A 17,469-nucleotide genomic window follows, 5' to 3' on the forward strand; every position below is an offset into this window, starting at 1 on the left:
TGCAGTCAGCAGGCTGCCTCCACCTCTGCTGTGGATGTCCGGGGAGCACCAAAACGTAGCAGCAGGGTTAGGAAAGTTAAGAAAAATTAGTTATACAGCCTGGACACGGGTGTTAATCACTTGTACATAATGTTCACTATGATCAATAAACCCCCAAGTGTGTCTCCCTACCTATGGCTCCTTGTTCTGATGAGCAGTGTTCTTGTCATTCAGATGTGAAACCTTTCTGCACAGGATAAAGGCAGGTGTCTCATTCCAGGGCCTCTTCCCTGTGCTCTGTGCAGCCTTCAAACCAAAGTGATGGTCTGGCTAAACATTCACTGGACACATTACTGATGCCTGCACATCAACCCCGAATGCTTGTCATTATTGCCAGAACGTAGTGAGCAGGCACTGCAGAGTTCCGTCATTCTCCAGGGACCTGTGGCTGACTGAGAATGTAATGCATGCTCCCTGGAAACCGTGCACACACCCGCAGGGTCTGTTTCTGGTGGTCGCACAACAGCTGCACATTCAGCCTTGCGGTTGACATAGTTGACCCTTGTTGCGATGGAGATCTGAGTGCCAAGTGAGTGCAGTCGATCGCACCCTGTACCTGTGTGAATCTGGGCAAATCCAATCGCTCTTGCATCCTGGCTGTCCTGGTTCCGGGCGAAATGTGCCCTCGGAAAGATGACATCCGTGACCTCATGGATTTATTTGTGGGTGGAGGCTTGTGAGATCCCACAGAGCTCACCTGTGGAGCCCTGAAAGGAGACACCAGAGAAGAAATTGAGTGCCACAGTGACTTTCACAGCCACTGGCAGTGGATGCCCTCCATGCCCCGTGGCACCAAATCCTGCAGTAGCTGGCAGATGTGACTGACCAGTTCCCCTGACATGCGCAGTCTTCAGAGACTCTGGTTCTCGGTCATCTGCAGGAATGAAAGGCGGTGTCTATAAACCCTGGGTGTCGCTAGGCGCCAACCAATGATGGCTCACTGTGGCTCTTCAGCGGCACATGCGGGAGCCCCAGCCGCCCCTTCTTCCTGAGGTTGCTGCTCCTGCCTTTACGCAGCCAGGAGCCTCAGTCGTTCCCTCCTCCACCATCTTCGCTCTCTGTAGGCCATCGTGCATACAGCTAATTCACCAGGCTCCATGATCCTTCTGAAGGATGAAAGAGAGAGATGCGTGGATTAGCCTGGGTGTTCTAAGAACCTGTCTTGGTTAAGTCTGAAGGCCCTTTAGCACTTTTCACAGAGTGCTGGCCACCATTTGGATGGCCAGAGGTCAGTGCTCTGCCAGAAGCCCACCCATCTCAGCCCCACTCCACCTGACCTATAAACAGCAGTTTTGGACTGTGTGCTGTGCTATCAGCTCAGGCGCAGGCATTCTCCTAACCCGCACTGCAAGGCTGCACTGTTAGCTTGAGCTGTCAGGGAGTATGATCCAAATGGGATGATGACATTGCAAGAGGCTGTGAACGCCTCCATAGTAACTGCTTCATGGCCAGCTTTAGCAAGGAGATTATACATCGTATGCAGTCATCCAACTGTCCTGTTGTCCAGTAAAATGTTCATGACTTTACATTCTGTGCTGGGGGTGTGGAAAGCTTTGGAGCACTTGATAGCACTTTGATACCTCTGCGTTGCTTGAGTGGCAAGATAAGCTATAAACCCGACTTATCAATGAGGCTGTGCCTGACCTGTCTCAGCTGCAGAGGAATGGCCACTTTATAAAGGTTCCCCTAATGTGTAGCCGCTTCCCTTGCCCATCCTACCCCCAACCCCGAATGCTTGTGCACTATATTCAATGGCAGGGCTACCCTTACCTCCCCCCCGAACCCACAAGTCACCTCAATAGCGTTGCCTCAGCGGCAGGGCTACCCTTTTGAGCGCACCCCCCCCCCCCCCGCAACGGTCCTCAATCTTAAAGTCCAACAGGCAACCCTGGCGAGCGCTGCACATCGTTACTGTGTACTCACCTCCGAGTTCCCCTCAAAGTGCAGCCCAGCAAGTGCACGCGTTTTATGTGCTGTTGTGAAACACCTCGGTGTGGACAGACAATCCAGCGGGGGTGGGGGACAATTCAGGAGCTCTGGCCTAATAATGATACGCAAACGTATTACGATGAGGTTCCTGACGACTGATGGCAGGAAATACAGCCCACAGTTGGCAGACTGAGTGGACAATCAAGAACTGATTTCATGCTGTTGTGAAACTGATTTTGCCATATTTTCTGCCCACGCCACTGAACACACCCGATGCTGGCAGGCATGGAAAATCCCGGCCTGCAATTAACGACAGAGTGACTGAACCCCTTTGAAAAATTTCTGCTGATCAGAAAGCCAGCAAGTTCCTATTCATACTCCCTTTTTTGCAGTTATTAATTGTTTTGTCACCCTTTGCATCTCTCCCATCCAACAGGGTGTGTTGTTTTTACATTTTTGGTTGTTTTTCTTTACATTTATATTGTTTCTTATCTCTTTAGCCACCCATTTCTGTTTGTTTTGACAGGTAGAGCTCTTTGTAAAGGGTAGATGCTGAAGGGTAGAGGTCAAGAGAAAAAAGGTTGAAAACTGGTTTGAATTTGAATTTCTGAGGCCAGCCTCAGTGAGTAAGAAAGAGAACTTGTCCTGTACGTAACTTTACTAGAGCTTAGACTCTGAAGGTAGCTACTCAGGCTGGCGAAAGGTTGAAACCAGTGTTCCACAAGGATTGGTGCTGGGGCCCTGTTCACCATGTACAGAAATGATTTGAACTCTGGAATCAGAAGTACAATTGCAAAATTTGTAATGACACCAATTTGGGATTGTAGCTAAACAGAGGAGGACAGTGACCAAATAGTGGTCTACATTAATAAATTCACAAAATGGGTGCGAAATTGGGTGAGATAGTACATTTTGGTGGGAAGAATAAGGAAGTCACATACTCCTTGGAAAATAGTTGATTAAGTATGGTAAAGAAGCAGATGGATCTGAGACAACAGATACATAAATCATTAAAAGTAGCAATGCTGGTTAATAAGGCCATTAAAAAAAAAACTAATAAGGTTCATTTCTAGAAAGATAGAATTGAAAATCAAAGAAGCTTTCAGCTGGATTTTATGGGGCGCAGTATTGCGCACCCCCTGACTAAAAAGTCAGCAGGGAGCCTGCCTACGAGAAGGTTGGCAGCTCCGCAGCCATTTCACGCTGGGCAGAGTGGTAATTGGCTCAGAGCAAGACATCTGTCCCTATCTGAGGAAACCTTAGGTTGAACTAGCTGGCAGCTTTGTAGTCCCAGCAGCACCAAGTTTGAACAGTAGCCACTGCTGAGACTACAGTCAGTCCCGAAGAAGAGGAGGTTGTGGAGGCCAGATTGAAGGTAAGTCTTAGGTATCAGTGAGGCCTAGCTGGCAGGCCCTAATGAAGGGAGTGAGGAGGGTGGGGGGCTGGGTTACCCGCTTGTTGTGAGCCTCACCCTGCTGTGGGTATCATAGCGGTGGGGCGGGATGAGGTACTTAAGAGGTGATTAATTGGCTCCTTAAGGACCTCAATGGGGCCAAGGCTAGGCCTATAGAATGGGAGGCAGGCCAGGGGCGGGCCAGAAGGTGGTGGGTAGGCTTCATGGCGCATTTTATGAGCCCTTCTGCATTCAAACATCCTGGCAGTGGAGCATAAAATCGAGTCTATGTTAAACCCTAACGGAATCTTAGTTAGACATTACTTGGATTATTGCAAAGTTCTATCTCCACCTTCTGAAAAGGATATAGAGGCATTGAGAAGGTGCAAAAAAGAGTTACCAGAATGATACCTGTACCGAGAGAAAAAAATTGAATAGGCTGGGCACTTTTTTCTGGAATAACGGACAATGGGGTGACCTGATTGAGGTGTTTAAGATTATGAAACGGTTTTATAGGTTATTGGAATAAAGATGATTGTCACTAATAAATCCAAAAGGAGAAACCCTGAGAATGGTTACAATGTGAAACTTGCCTGTACAAAGAGTAGTTGTGGCAATGTAGATGTATTTAAGGGGAAGCGAAGAGCAACGGCAGAATGAATAGCGGGATATGTTGAGGGCATTAGATGAAGAAGGTTGGGAGGAGGCTGGTGTAGGCATAAGCACTGTCCTATGAAATGGATTTACAATGAAACATACCGTGCTGTGGCCCTCAAAAAGATGAGTGAGGTGGGGGGGGGGGGGGTGCCAATATTCTGCATGAACTTCAAGCCTTCCCATATGTTGATGGAAAATCTCAGGATTTTCCCAATGTTTATACAATAACTATTTTTGCATTACAAACATTGTCCATGATCCACAGAGTTCGCTACCGCTGCCTTGACCTATGATTCTGGTGGCCACAACCTGGTGTTGTGTGTATTTGCCGCCAACGGTTCACTGGGCGGAGGCTTGGGAGCTGATGACCCCAGCGTGCATGGTGGTGGTGATGGTTGCAGGGCTCAGAGTAGTGGCAGGCGGCCTGGGGCTGGCAGTGCTCAGGGTGAGAAGTCTCTTGGACACCTACCAACAAGGCAAGCTAACCAGAGAGTAGGCTATGCTAGACCTGGTATTCTGCAATGAGATGGGGTTAATTAATGATCTCATAGTGAAGGTACCCCTAGGCAGCAGTGACTATGATATGATAGAATTTTACATTCAGTTTGAGGGAGAGAGGAGTGGGTCCAAGACTAAGTTTTTAAACTTAAATAAGGGAAATTATGAGGGCATGAAAGCAGTACTGGTTAAAGTAAATTGGCAAATTAGATTAAGGGATAGGTCAATAGCGATGCAGTGGCAAACACTTGAGGGGACATTTCAGAATACACAGAATAGATAGACTCCAACAAGTAATAAAAAGTCCAAGGAATGGACACACATCCTTCTTTAAATATCTTTCCTTCTTTGCTTTGTACACCTCATTGTTCCCAAATGTCTTTGGAATTTACTTTTCCCATAATCTAGAAATCTTTTATGTTGTCATTATGGCCAGCACTTTTGGGAAAAATTGAAATATTAACCTGCCTTATTTACCTTGTTGCAAACATCCTACCATGTCTCTTTGAAAAACCAAACACCTCTCCACTTTTCTTAAAATGCAAATTTCATTCACATTACTGAGAATTTACCCTATTTCACTTATCAGCATTTCACATGCCTTTGTACACCTAACTCTTTTGATAATTTCAACCCTGCAGTCTATCCATTCCTAATTTAATCAAGTCAGCCATGCAGTCAGAACCATCCACACACACAAACATAAGTCTATTTTACAATATCCCCCAATAATATTATGAAAAATATGATAGTTTCTTAACATTGAACAAATAGTTCCTGGATTCCAAGCGATACATTCATTTTCCTTGTATCAGTAGTCATCCAATGTTTTTTAAACCTTTATGAATAATTTACTTCTAAGCTGAAATTTTCTCATTAGCAGTTTTGCAAGAAAACTTCATTCAGTTACGATGTGGAAAATGGTCTAACATCCTTGCATTAAGATTGCCCATTCCGCGGTATATGCTTGGAGTTACGCAAATGAAATCCATAAAGACTTAGCTATAAACGTTCTAACTCAATGAACTCAATTGCGTATTCATATTTCACACTTTATTGTTCAGCCAATGAGATAACTCTATGACTTTACAAATCCAGAGAAATTTATGGAAATAGCCTGATTCTTTATGTGCGTGTGGGAGGCATATTGAACTTTGAAAATCCAACTATTATTGTTCTTTTCATTGCACAGTCAGTCCCATGCCAAGCAACAAAAGCCTCCTTCGCAACACCGGGCAGAATTTTTCCCTCGTCGGGCGGGGGAAGAGCGTGGGCCCAGGAACAATCGGGAAGCCAACTGCCGCCCACCATTGGGCCCCGACAGCGATTTCACGCTGGCTGGCCAGTTAACGGCCAGCCAGTGTGAAAAGCGCGCTGCAGTGCTCAGCGCTGCCAGGGTGGAGGTGGGAAGAGTGCGAGCGCCGAAGTTCGCACAGGTGCGCACAGTAAAAGCTCCCTGAGGCACAGAGCTGCCTCAGGAAGCTGAAGATTTTTAAGACTCAAAATAAAGAAGTGAAAAATAATGAAAACACGTCCCGTCGTGTGACTCTGTCACATGAGCAGGGACATGTTAAATAAGAGTGCCAGAAGTTTTTGTTTTTTTTAATCACTGGTCGAAACCTCATCCTGCCCGTGGATAAGGTTTCGCCAAAAATGCAAAGGCTGCTTGGCGGTTTACCTACTACCTGACATGTATGGTACGTTTTACAAAATTGCACTACCTCCTTATAAAACCTTGGCCAGATAACATGCCTGTTTATCAATGCTTGGGTTTTCCACATTCTTACATGTCCTGCAATTGAGATTTCATGTGCTACTTGCAATACCTCCTTACGATATTTGCGCGGTATCACTATTTGATGAACAGCCTCACCCATTCCTCATCCACAGGTCTGTGAGGGTGTCTCCACTTCCTCATCAGAACTCCATTTTTAACGTAATAGCACTCCGGATCTTCTTCCGCCTCAGCTTCACTGTGAGCTGACTGTGCTAACTTGTTTAACTCTGGATCAGCTTTCTGAGCCTCAATTAATGAAGACATGCCAAACACTTCCTTTGAATTAGCCTCATCCTTAAAGAAAGTTTCAACTACTCTAACACCTGCTCGTGATATTACTTTGACCTCTGGTGATGGATTTTGTTTAGCCATTGCTCTGGTCACCACACACGATGGAAAAATACCAGGAACTTTTTCTTATAACTGCTCCATCTCTTTAGGCTCCCTTGGACTTTCCATATTTATGGGTGAAGCTATAACCTTCATTCCTGCCAAATCATTCCCCAGGATAAATCAACTCCATGGGTTATGGGTTTAGCTGCATCATTTGATGAAAAAGGGGTTACCTTTCCTTTAGATAAAAACCCTTTAAATCTCTCATCTACCTTATTCACTTCTCCTGCATTCACAGCAGTGGTTACCTCCAGACCCTTATTTGTAGTTAAACCTACAATTTGATCTGTGGCACTTTCCTTTTGCATTCTCTTTTCAGACTCACTCTTACAAGCTCCAATAAGTCTCATGGGCTTCCCACGCAACTTCCAGAATTCTGAAAAAAAATGTGTCCCACTTTATCACAATGGAAACACTTAGGCCTTCAAGTTTCACCTCCGCCCTCAGTACCTTCCTTCCTGATCTGGGGAGGAGATCTCATGGTATTCCCAGGTATCCATTCTTTACCCTGGCTACTTGCCTTCCTTTCACTCTCCCACTTTCTATCCTTTTCAAATTTATGGGGGTGATGGAAAAAAGATTTAGTTTTATGGATCAGCTCATAATCATCAGCCATGACTGCTGCCTGTCTAGCAGTTGCAACTCTTTGGTCTTCAACATGGGCTCTTATTACTATTAATTTACTTGCCAATTTGATTAACCTGGCTTTTGGGATCCCTTGTAAAATTGTCAGGGACATCTCTTCCACTTGCAGGAAATCCCTGTGAATTCTTCCAAGAGAATGGTCTCTCTGAAAGCTTCATAGGTAGTCGCAACTCCTAATGCTAGTATCCACCTGTCAAAACTACTTTGCCTAATCCTTTCAAATTCAATGTAAGTTTGCCCCTGCTGTTTCCTTAAATTTCAAAACTTTTGTCTGTATGCTTCAGGGACCAACTCATATGCACTCAAAATGGCCTTTTTTCACCACATCATAATCGCTAGAAACGTCCTGTGACAGTGAAGCATAAATTTCCTGTGCTCTACCTGTCAATTTGCTATGCATGGGCAATGTCAGTTTTCCTTTGGCTAGTCATCTGTTTAGCTGTCTTCTCAAATGAAATAAAGAATGCTTCAACATCCCTTTCCTCAAATTTTGGAAGGGCTTGTAGAAATTTAAACATCTCCCCACTGGTTTCTGGTCTGGAAATAAGTCCTGCTTCACCTACTGGTCTTTTTTTTAACTGTCAGCAATTTAAGCTGGAAGTCTCTCTCTTTTTATCTTTCCTCCTTTTCTAACATCATTATTTCTAGCCTTCCTTGAAATGCCCATTCTCTTTCCTTTTCTGCTGTCTCTAGTTCCAATTTTTTTATTTGCAACTGAATTTGAACCCATTCCTTGGAGAACTCAGTCTCTCAGGTATTCCTTCCAATTTCAAATGCTGTGCTATCTCTTCAATTATACCTGTCTTCCTAGCTTTGGAAGGCAATCTTGCTCTTAATTTACTTGGCAGTTCAATTAACCTGGCTTTTGGTATCCCTTGTAGAATTGTCAGGGACGCCTCTTCCACTTGCAGGAAAGCTTTAGTAGTTTGCAGTGCCATCTTATTTTTGACAGTACAAACCCGGTGTTTCCTTTTAGCTTTTTACTTACTAAATCTACACCTAGATTGTTGTTGTCTTTTGTTCCAAGATACCCCAGACCTGAGCCCCCAAACTTTCTCACAATTCACTGGGGATAGTGCGCTGTAGTATCAAGCCCACTGTTGCCTGAGCCGCGACAAATGTGAAAAGTTTGACCAAACCACCAGTTGCCCCAATTCTACCTAACTGTTTAATTTAGGTTAACAGAATACCAGCACCAGGTTTGTAAACTTAATAAGTAAATAACTGTTCATTGAACAAACTGTCGCTAAGCAATGACAAAAGAAAGAAAAATAAACTGCTAATTTCTAACTGTATAACTTAAACTCTATCCCTTCTTAAATCCCCATACACACACACATACACATGCATGCGACACGTAAGACACATACAAAAAATGGATTCTAAGGCTGGGATAAAACAGTTCAGTAGCATCAGTTCCGGAGTACAGGATTCAATGGGTTGACTTTGATCAATGCCTTCCAAATTCCTTTCAGTTCTCGGTGATGATACGGGGTGGTCATCTAGCACTTTCAGTATTTAGTTCACTGGTTGAGCACTTGCCTTTCAATGCCTCTAACAGCGATTTTCCCCTTTGTCTCTTGACAGGGGTTTTCAGGCTGCTCCTTTGGTCCAGGACTCCTTTCTGGCACTGTTCTGTCTTTCATGGCACACTCTGTTCCAGGACTGCATCATTGTGTATATCTCTAATCCTGTTCCAGTGGACAAGCCCTTCAAGCTGCAGCCATTGTAATTTTAATCCACAGTCCAATAGAAAATAAAAAAGATATGTTCTTTACAACAGAAATAAAAATATATTTTCCTTACAAAATGCTTGAGCAATTTTACAGCTTTTCTGGTGAGGTTAATAGTTCTAAAGTCAGGAACCAGTTTCTGAGACTATTGTAAAGGATGGGAGGAAGAGAAAACTTGTGACAATGTGCACACAGTGGGTGGAATTCCCCCAGTTGTGAAGGGGCAGGCCTGAAGGTGGACTTGGGAGAAACTTTGCAAAACTTGACGTTGGGCCAGTGTGTTGACATGTTCCCTCCTCCAGGCAGTCTTCCCTGAGGTGGGTCATATCTGACAGAGGCTCTGCCTGGCAGCAGTGATAGCCAACCTGCATACCAAGCAGCCCATTTGTGGGCTGATTGGATACACTGCCAGGAGCTCCCCAGTAGTGAACTGGTACCCCTCTGAGGGCCAAGTCTGGAAGGTGCCTGGAACCAACATGCCAGCCACCAGCTAGAGGTCCCATGATGCCCATCCACCAGAGGGCAGGCATCAGCAGGCCACAGCCATGGCCATCGGCCATCCTGTGGAGGTGTTTCCACTCCACAGGGGTGGCTCATAGCTGTTACATCTTAAGGGGTGCCTCAATATGGTGCCCTCTTATTCCCCCTTCTACAGCGGCAGTGCCCACCTCTAGCTGTGGTTCTGCTATCCTTCCAAGACTGCAGGCCTCAGGAATCTGCCTACTGTCCTTAATCAGACGTAGAAGTGGAAGCAGTCTCTTGATTGGTCACGTCCAGGAAGATCTCCCTGGCAGGCACCCTGGCAGCCAGTGCAAGGTTGGAACCCAGAAATGATTCTGACTCTCGACTATTTTTTAAAGGGAACAAGATTCCACCCAGTGTGTGGTTCAAAGAGGAATTCCTAACTTTTCAAACGCCACACATAAGGAAGACCTTGACAATTATCTTTCCTGGCTTTGCCATTGCTATTTTCTTTGTTTTAAAATGGCTATTAATGTTATAGCATCCATTCACCCTAAGACAAAAATCTTACCTACATTTCTTCAGCACGAGACTGTACAAGTCGTTCCCAGTGATTTTAGACATTACCAATACTTACTTTTTTGTTGTCAGATGCTGTCAAACCAAAGATTAAGCAATCTAACTGTTAATAGAGGTTTTCATGCTAGCTCTGAAAATGAGGCCTTAAAATATTCACTGCTAAAATATTTTGCTGAGGAATGTAAAGGAGGAGAATGCGAGAGGAAGACTCTGGGACAGGCAGTCAGCAGCACCTAGAGGAGTTGGGAGTTGAAAAGGAGCGCGAGAGGAGCCGGGAGTTGAAGAGAAGTGCGAGAGAAGTCGGGAGTTGAAAAGGAGCACGAGAGGAGTCAGGAGTTGAAGAGAAGCGTGAGAGGAGTCAGGAGTTGAAGAGAAGCGTGAGAGGAGTCAGGAGTGGAAGAGAAGCGTGAGAGGAGTCAGGAGTTGAAGAGAAGCATGAGAGGAATCGTGAGTTGAAGAGAAGCATGAGAGGAGTCAGGAGTTGAAGAGAAGCGTGAGAGGAGTCAGGAATTGAAGAGAGGCACAAGAGGAGTCGGGAGTTGAAGAGGAGCGCGAGAGGATTTGGGATTTGAAGAGAAGCTGAGAGAGCAGGGGTGACTGAGGGAATTCAGTGAGGAAGGAGCGAGGTGATCCTTTGAGTACCATGAGTACGGCCGGGTAATCATTGACTATTTTTATTGTTTATAGTTTTTAAGGTCTTATTTTGTGGTTCATTGTTTGTAGGGGCTATAATCCGTAACAACAAGGAGCAGGGAAGAAGGGCCCAAGAGTTGATATTAAGTATCTTCCAAAATATTTAATTTAATTTAAAGGGGTAAGTCATGGCAGGAGAGCTCAAATCCATGGCGTGGCCCTCCTGCTCTATGTGGGAAGCCAGGCACATTTCCAGTGCCCAGGGCCAGCATGTGTCTCCAGCTGCAGCTCCTGGAAGCCCAGGTTTTAGAGCTCGAGCAGTGGCTGGGGACACTGTGGAGCATCTGCAAGGTGGAGAGTATCATGGATAGCACATATAGAGAGCTGGTCACACTGCAGGCTAAGATTCCACAGGCAGGCAGAGAACGGGTGACCACCAGGCAAAGCAAGAGGACTAGGCAGGCAGTGCAGGAATCTCTTGTGGCTATTCCCCTGCAAAACAGATATACTGCTTCGGATACTGTTGGGGGGAATGGCCTCTCAGGAGAAAGCAGCAACAGCCAAATTCATTGCATCGCAGTTGGTTCTGCTGCACAGGGGAGGACTAAAAAGTGTGGGAATGCAATAGTTATAGGGGATTCAATTGTAAGGGGAGTAGATAGGCGTTTCTGTGGCTGAAAATGTGACTCCAGGATGGTATGTTGCCTCCCTGGCGCGAGGGTCAAGGATATCTCAGAGTGGCTAGAGGACATTCTGAAGGGGGAGGGTGAACAGCCAGTGGTCATGGTGCACATTGGTACAAACGACATAGGTTTAAAAAAGGATTGAGGTCCTAAAAGCAGAATATAGGGAAGTTAGGAAGTAAGTTGAAAAGCAGGACCTCAAAGGTAGTGATCTCAGGATGCCAGTCAGAGTAGAGATAGCAGGATATATCGGATGAATATGTGGCTGAAGAGATGGTGTGAGGGGGAGGGTTTCAGACTCCTGGGGTATTGGGACCGGTTCTGGGGGACCAGCACAAACTGTCCTAGGGGGAACATTTGCTAGAGCGGTTGGGGAGGGTTTAAATTAAAATGGCAGGTTGATGGGAACCTATGCAAGGAGTCAGAGGAAGGGGAATCAAGGACAAGAATAAAAGACAGAAAGTGGAATAAGAAAAGTGATAGTCAGAGAAATCAAGGGCAAGAATCAAACAGGGCCTCAGTGAAAAATAGTGGGAACGGTAGAATTAATGTTAAAAAGACAAGCCTTAAGGCTTTGTGCCTTAACGCAAGGAGCATTTGCAATAAAGTGGATGAATTAACCGCGCAAATAGATGTAAACATCTATGATATAGTTGGGATTACGGAGACATGGCTGCAGGGTAACCAGGGATGGGAACTGAACATCCAGGAGTATTCAGTATTTAGGAAGGACAGACAAAAAGGAAAAGGCAGTGGAGTTGCATTGCTGGTTAAAGAGGAAATTAACGCAATAGTGAGGAAGGATATTAGCTCTGACGATGTGGAATCTGTTTGGGTAGAGCTGAGAAACACTAAGGGGCAAAAAAACGTTAGTGGGGGTTGTATATAGACCCCCAAACTGTAGTGGTGATGTTGGGAATGGCACTAAACAGGAAATTAGAGATGCATGTAATAAAGGAACATCTGTAATTATGGGTGACTTTAATATGCAGATAGATTGGGCAAATCAAATTAGTAACAATACCGTAGAGAAGCAATTCCTGGAGTGTATACGGGATGTTTTTCTGGACCAATACATTGAGGAACCAACGTGAGAACAGGCCATCCTCGACTGGGTATTGTGTAAAGAGAAAGGAATAATTGTCAATCTAGTTTTGGGGATGAGCGACCAGAATATGAATTCTTCATCAAGATGGAGAGTGGCATAGTTGATTCTGAGACTTGGGTCCTAAATCTTAATAAAGGAAACTACGATGGTATGAGGCACGAGTTGGCTATGATGGATTGGGAAACATTACTTAAAGGGATGACGGTGGATAAGCAATGGCAAACATTTAAAGAGTGCATGGGTGAACTGCAACAATTGTTTATTCCTGTCTGGCACAAAAGTAAAACAGGAAAGGTGGCCAAACCATGGCTTACAAGGGAAATTAGAGATAGTATTAGATGCAAGAAAGAGGCATACAAATTGGCCAGAAAAAACAACAGACCTGAGGATTGGGAGCAGTTTAGAATTCAGCAGAGGACCAAGGGATTGATTAAGAAGGGGAAAATAGAATACGAGAGTAAGCTTGCAGGGAACATAACAACTGACTGTAAAAGTTTCTATAGGTATGTGAAGAGAACATTCCCTCATCTAAATCATTAATATATATTGTGAATAGCTGGGGTCCCAGCACCGATCCCTGCGGTACCCTATTAGTCACTGCCTGCCATTTGGAAAAAGACCCGTTTAATCCTACTCTTTGTTTCCTGTCTGCCAATCAGTTTTCTATCCATCTCAATACACTAGCCCCAATCCCATGCGCTTTAATTTTACATGCCAATCTCTTATGTGGGACTTTGTCGAAAGCCTTCTAAAAGTCCAAATAAACCACATCCACTGACTCTGCCTCATCAATTCTACTAGTTACATCCTCGAAAAATTCCAGTAGATTTGTCTGGTGAAGACAAATGTAGGTCCCTCACAGTCAGAAATGAGGGAATTTATAATGGGGAACAAAGAAATGGCTGACCAACTAAATAGATACTTTGGTTCTGTCTTCACAAAGGAGGGCACTAATAACATACCAGAAATGTCGGGGAACACAGGATTTAGTGAGAGGGAGAAACTGAAAGAAATCAGTATTGGTAGGGAAATGGTGTTGGGGAAATTGATGGGATTGAAGGCCGATAAATCCCCAGAGCCTGATAATCTACATCCTAGAGTACTTAAGAAGTGGCCCTAGAAATAGTGGATGCATTGGTGGTCATCTTCCGAGATTCTATAGAGTCTAGAACAGTTCCTACAGACTGGAGGGCAGCTAATGTAACCCCACTATTTAAAAAGGGAGGCAGAGAGAAAGCAGGGAATTATAGACCAGTCAGCCTGACGTTAGTAGTGGGGAAAATTCTAGACTCCATTATAAAATATTTAATAGTTGAGCACATGGAAAACAATGGCAGAATCAAACAGTCAGCATGGATTTATGAAAGGGAAATCATGCTTGACAAATCTACTGGAATTTTTCGAGGATGTAACTAGTAGAGTTGATGAGGCAGAGCCAGTGGATGTGGTTTATTTGGACTTTTAGAAGGATTTCGACAAAGTCCCACATAAGAGATTGGCATGTAAAATTAAAGCGCATGGGATTGGGGCTAGTGTATTGAGATGGATAGAAAACTGGTTGGCAGACAGGAAACAAAGAGTAGGATTAAACGGGTCTTTTTCCAAATGGCAGGCAGTGACTAGTAGGGTACCGCAGGGATCGGTGCTGGGACCCCAGTTATTCACAATATATATTAATGATTTAGATGAGGGAACTAAATGTAATATCTCCAAATTTGCAGATGACACAAAGCTGGGTGGGAGGGTGAGCTGTGAGGAGGAAGCAGAGATGCTTCAGTGTGATTTGGACAAGCTGAGTGAGTGGCCAAATACATGGCAGATGCAGTATAATGTGGATAAATGTGAGGTTATCCATTTTGGTAGCAAAAACAGGAAGGCCGATTATTATCTGAATGTGTATAAATTGAGAAAGGGGAATGTGCAACGAGACCTGGGTGTCCTCATACACCAGTCGTTGAAGGTAAGCATGCAGGTGCAGCAGGCGGTAAAGAAAGCAAATGGTATGTTGGCCTTCACAGTTAAAGGATTCGAGTACAGGAATAGGGATGTCTTGCTGCAATTGTACAGGGCTTTGATGAGATCACAGCTGGAATATTGTGTGCAGTTTTGGTCTCCTTATCTGAGGAAGGATGTACTTGCTATAGAGGCAGCAAAGGTTTACTTGACTGACACCTGGGATGGCAGGACTGACATATGAGGAGAGACTGAGTCGATTAGGATTACATTTGCTGGAGTTCAGACTTTTGAGGGGGGATCTCATAGAAACCTATAAATTCTAACAGGACTAGACAGGGTTACCACAGAAAGTAGTTGAGAACAAAAGATTGTATGCTTTCAAGAAAGAGTTAGATATAGCTCTTGGGGTGAAAGGGATCAAAGGATATGGGGAGAAAGCCGGAGCAGGCTATTGAGTTGGATGATCATAATGAATGGTGGAGCAGGCTCAAAGGACCGAATGGCCTACTCCTGCTCTTAGTTTCTATGTAAATACTTTGGTGCTACTGCTGATAATTTTTATCTCACATTTTCTGCAATAGTTTACTGTAATCGTTCACTACCAGTAGTGACGTGGAGTTACAGTTTCCTCATGTTCCCCAAGGTTGCAATAAGAGTCCCTACACATACTTGCTGATCTTCTAAATAACATCTGATACATTTTAATACTGATATTGATGATAATGTTTCAAAGATTAACCAATACACATGTAGGCGTGGAGGTGATTGAACATTGCAGCTTCCACTTTATTTTACTTCACCAACTGAACTAACAAACAAAATGGATTCTCAATCCCATAATGCACTGGCTTGCAAAGTTCGGCAAGCTAAGCAAAACGTACAGCACATAACAACACCCATCTGTAAATGAAATATTTCCAGTCAACAACAACAAGAAGAATTTTCATTTATATAGTGCCAGAATGTGGGGCTGAGGTTACATTCATATCAGCCATGATCCTATTGAATGGTGGAGCAGGCTCGAGGGGCCGAGTGGCCTACTCCTGCTCCTAATTCGTATGTTCGTTAAAGTAGTTAAACCCACCAAGGTGCTTCACAGGTGCATAATCAGATAAAAACTGACACCAAGCCAAAGAAGGAAATAATAGGATAAATGGCCAAATGCTTGATCAAAGAAGTGGTCTTTAAACACTAAAGGAGGAGGGAAAGGCAGCATGTTTGGGAGGTTATTCCAGAGCTTAGGGTCTACACGACTGAAGGCATAGCTGACAAGGGTGGTTTGAGGAAAGTATGCAATGCTCAAGAGGCCAGCATTGGAAGAATGCAGAGGCCTTGGAGGATTGTAGAGCTGGAGGTGATTGCAGAGATGGGGAGGGACAATGCCATGAGGGATTTGAAAACAAGAATGCAAATTTTAAAATTGATGCTTTGGTATTCTAGAAGCCAGTGCAGGTCAGAGAACAAAAGGGTGATCGAAACATTTATCTGTCTTTTCTTTTCAGATATTGACAGATATGCTGTGTATTTCTAGCAAGGAAGATGGTTGTGGTTGTTGGAGGTCAATCATCTCCGTCCCAAGACATCGATGCAGGAAGTCCTCAGGGTAATGAGTAGGCCCAACCACCTTAAGCTGTTATATCAATGATCTTCCCTCCATCATAAGGTCAGAAGTGGGGATGCCCACTGATAATTGCACAATGTTCAGCACCATTCACAGACTCCTCAGATACTGAAGCAGTCTCTGTACATATGCAGCAAGATCTAGACAACATTCAGGCTTGGACTGATAAGTGACAAGTAATATTCACATCATACAAGTGCCAGGCAATGACCATTTCCAACAAGAGAGAATCTAACCATCTCTTCTTGACATTCAAAGGCCGTACCATCACTGAATCCCCTTATATCAACATCCTGGGAATTACCATTGACTGGAAACTGAACTGGACCAGCTTTTTAAATACTGTGGCTACAAGAGCAGGTCAGAGGCTGGGAATCCTACGTCGAGCAACTCACCTCCTGACTGCTCAAAGCCTGGCCACCATCTACAAGGCATAAGTCAGAAGTATGATGGAATATTCTCCACTTGTTTGGATGAGTGCAGCTCCAACAGCACTCAAGAAGCTCGACTGTGCTTCTTCCTGGACATCCAGGACAAAGCAGCTCACTTGATTGACACTCCATCCACCATCTGAAACATTCACTCCCTCCACCAGTGGCATAGAGTGGCAGCAGTGTGTGTACCATCTACAAGATGCACTGTAGTCACTCACCAAGGCTCCTTCGACAGCACCTTCCAAATCCTCGACCTCTAACACCTTGAAGACAAGGGCAGCAGAGGCTTGGGAACACCAATACCTGCCAGTTCCCCTCCAAGCCACACACTATCCTGACTTGGAACTATATTGCCGTTCCTTCACTGTTGCTGGGTCAAAATCCTGGAACTCCCTCCCTAACAGCACTGTGATTAGCCTACAACATATGGGCTGCTGTGGTTCAAGAAGGCAGCTCACTATCAGCTTCTCAAGGGCAATTAGAAATGGACAATAAATCCTGGCCTAGCCACATCCCATGAACAAATAAAAAATCTGCCCTGAATGAAAGAGTAAATAAGATGATGGTATTATGATATAAAGTAGGTAAAGTAATAAAGAGATTAGTAACAGATGGCTGATATGACAGAAATGCCTTTCAACTCTAGAAGGGCTATATCCAAACTCACTTCAGTATATTTTAAAATGTTGTTAGACTCATTTATAGAAGAAATTAGTTCTGCAGCCAACATGATATCACTCGTGTGATACTGAGAACACAGTAAAATTCAGCTGTCACTGATTTAGGAAGTGAACCAAGGCTGTCTTAACTGCCTGTAGAAATGAAAGCCATATCGGCTGTCATCAGTTTCCTGTGAAATCGACCAATTTGGGCTTTGAGGTTAGTTTCCACGTTATCATTGAACTGGAAGGAACATGCCTTTCTGGTTG

At 44.3% G+C, this 17,469-nt stretch overlaps 1 protein-coding gene across 2 annotated transcripts in view; it reads left to right on the top strand.

Moving 5' to 3' along the window:
* The window catches only part of LOC121277133 (beta-1,3-galactosyl-O-glycosyl-glycoprotein beta-1,6-N-acetylglucosaminyltransferase-like), an 86,490-nt gene that overhangs the window by 37,083 nt on the left and 31,938 nt on the right, over nucleotides 1–17,469 (top strand). The window contains exon 1 of one of the 2 annotated variants that reach the window (XM_041186182.1): nucleotides 16,043–16,148. The exons of the other annotated variant lie outside the window; for it this stretch is intronic. The gene's annotated coding sequence lies outside the window, so the exon portion shown is untranslated. Of the gene's footprint in view, nucleotides 1–16,042; nucleotides 16,149–17,469 lie in introns of those variants that run through there. 2 annotated transcript variants of the gene reach the window in all.

Source organism: Carcharodon carcharias, chromosome 4 (assembly GCF_017639515.1).
Source record: "Carcharodon carcharias isolate sCarCar2 chromosome 4, sCarCar2.pri, whole genome shotgun sequence".
Taxonomy (NCBI): Eukaryota; Metazoa; Chordata; class Chondrichthyes; order Lamniformes; family Lamnidae; genus Carcharodon; species Carcharodon carcharias.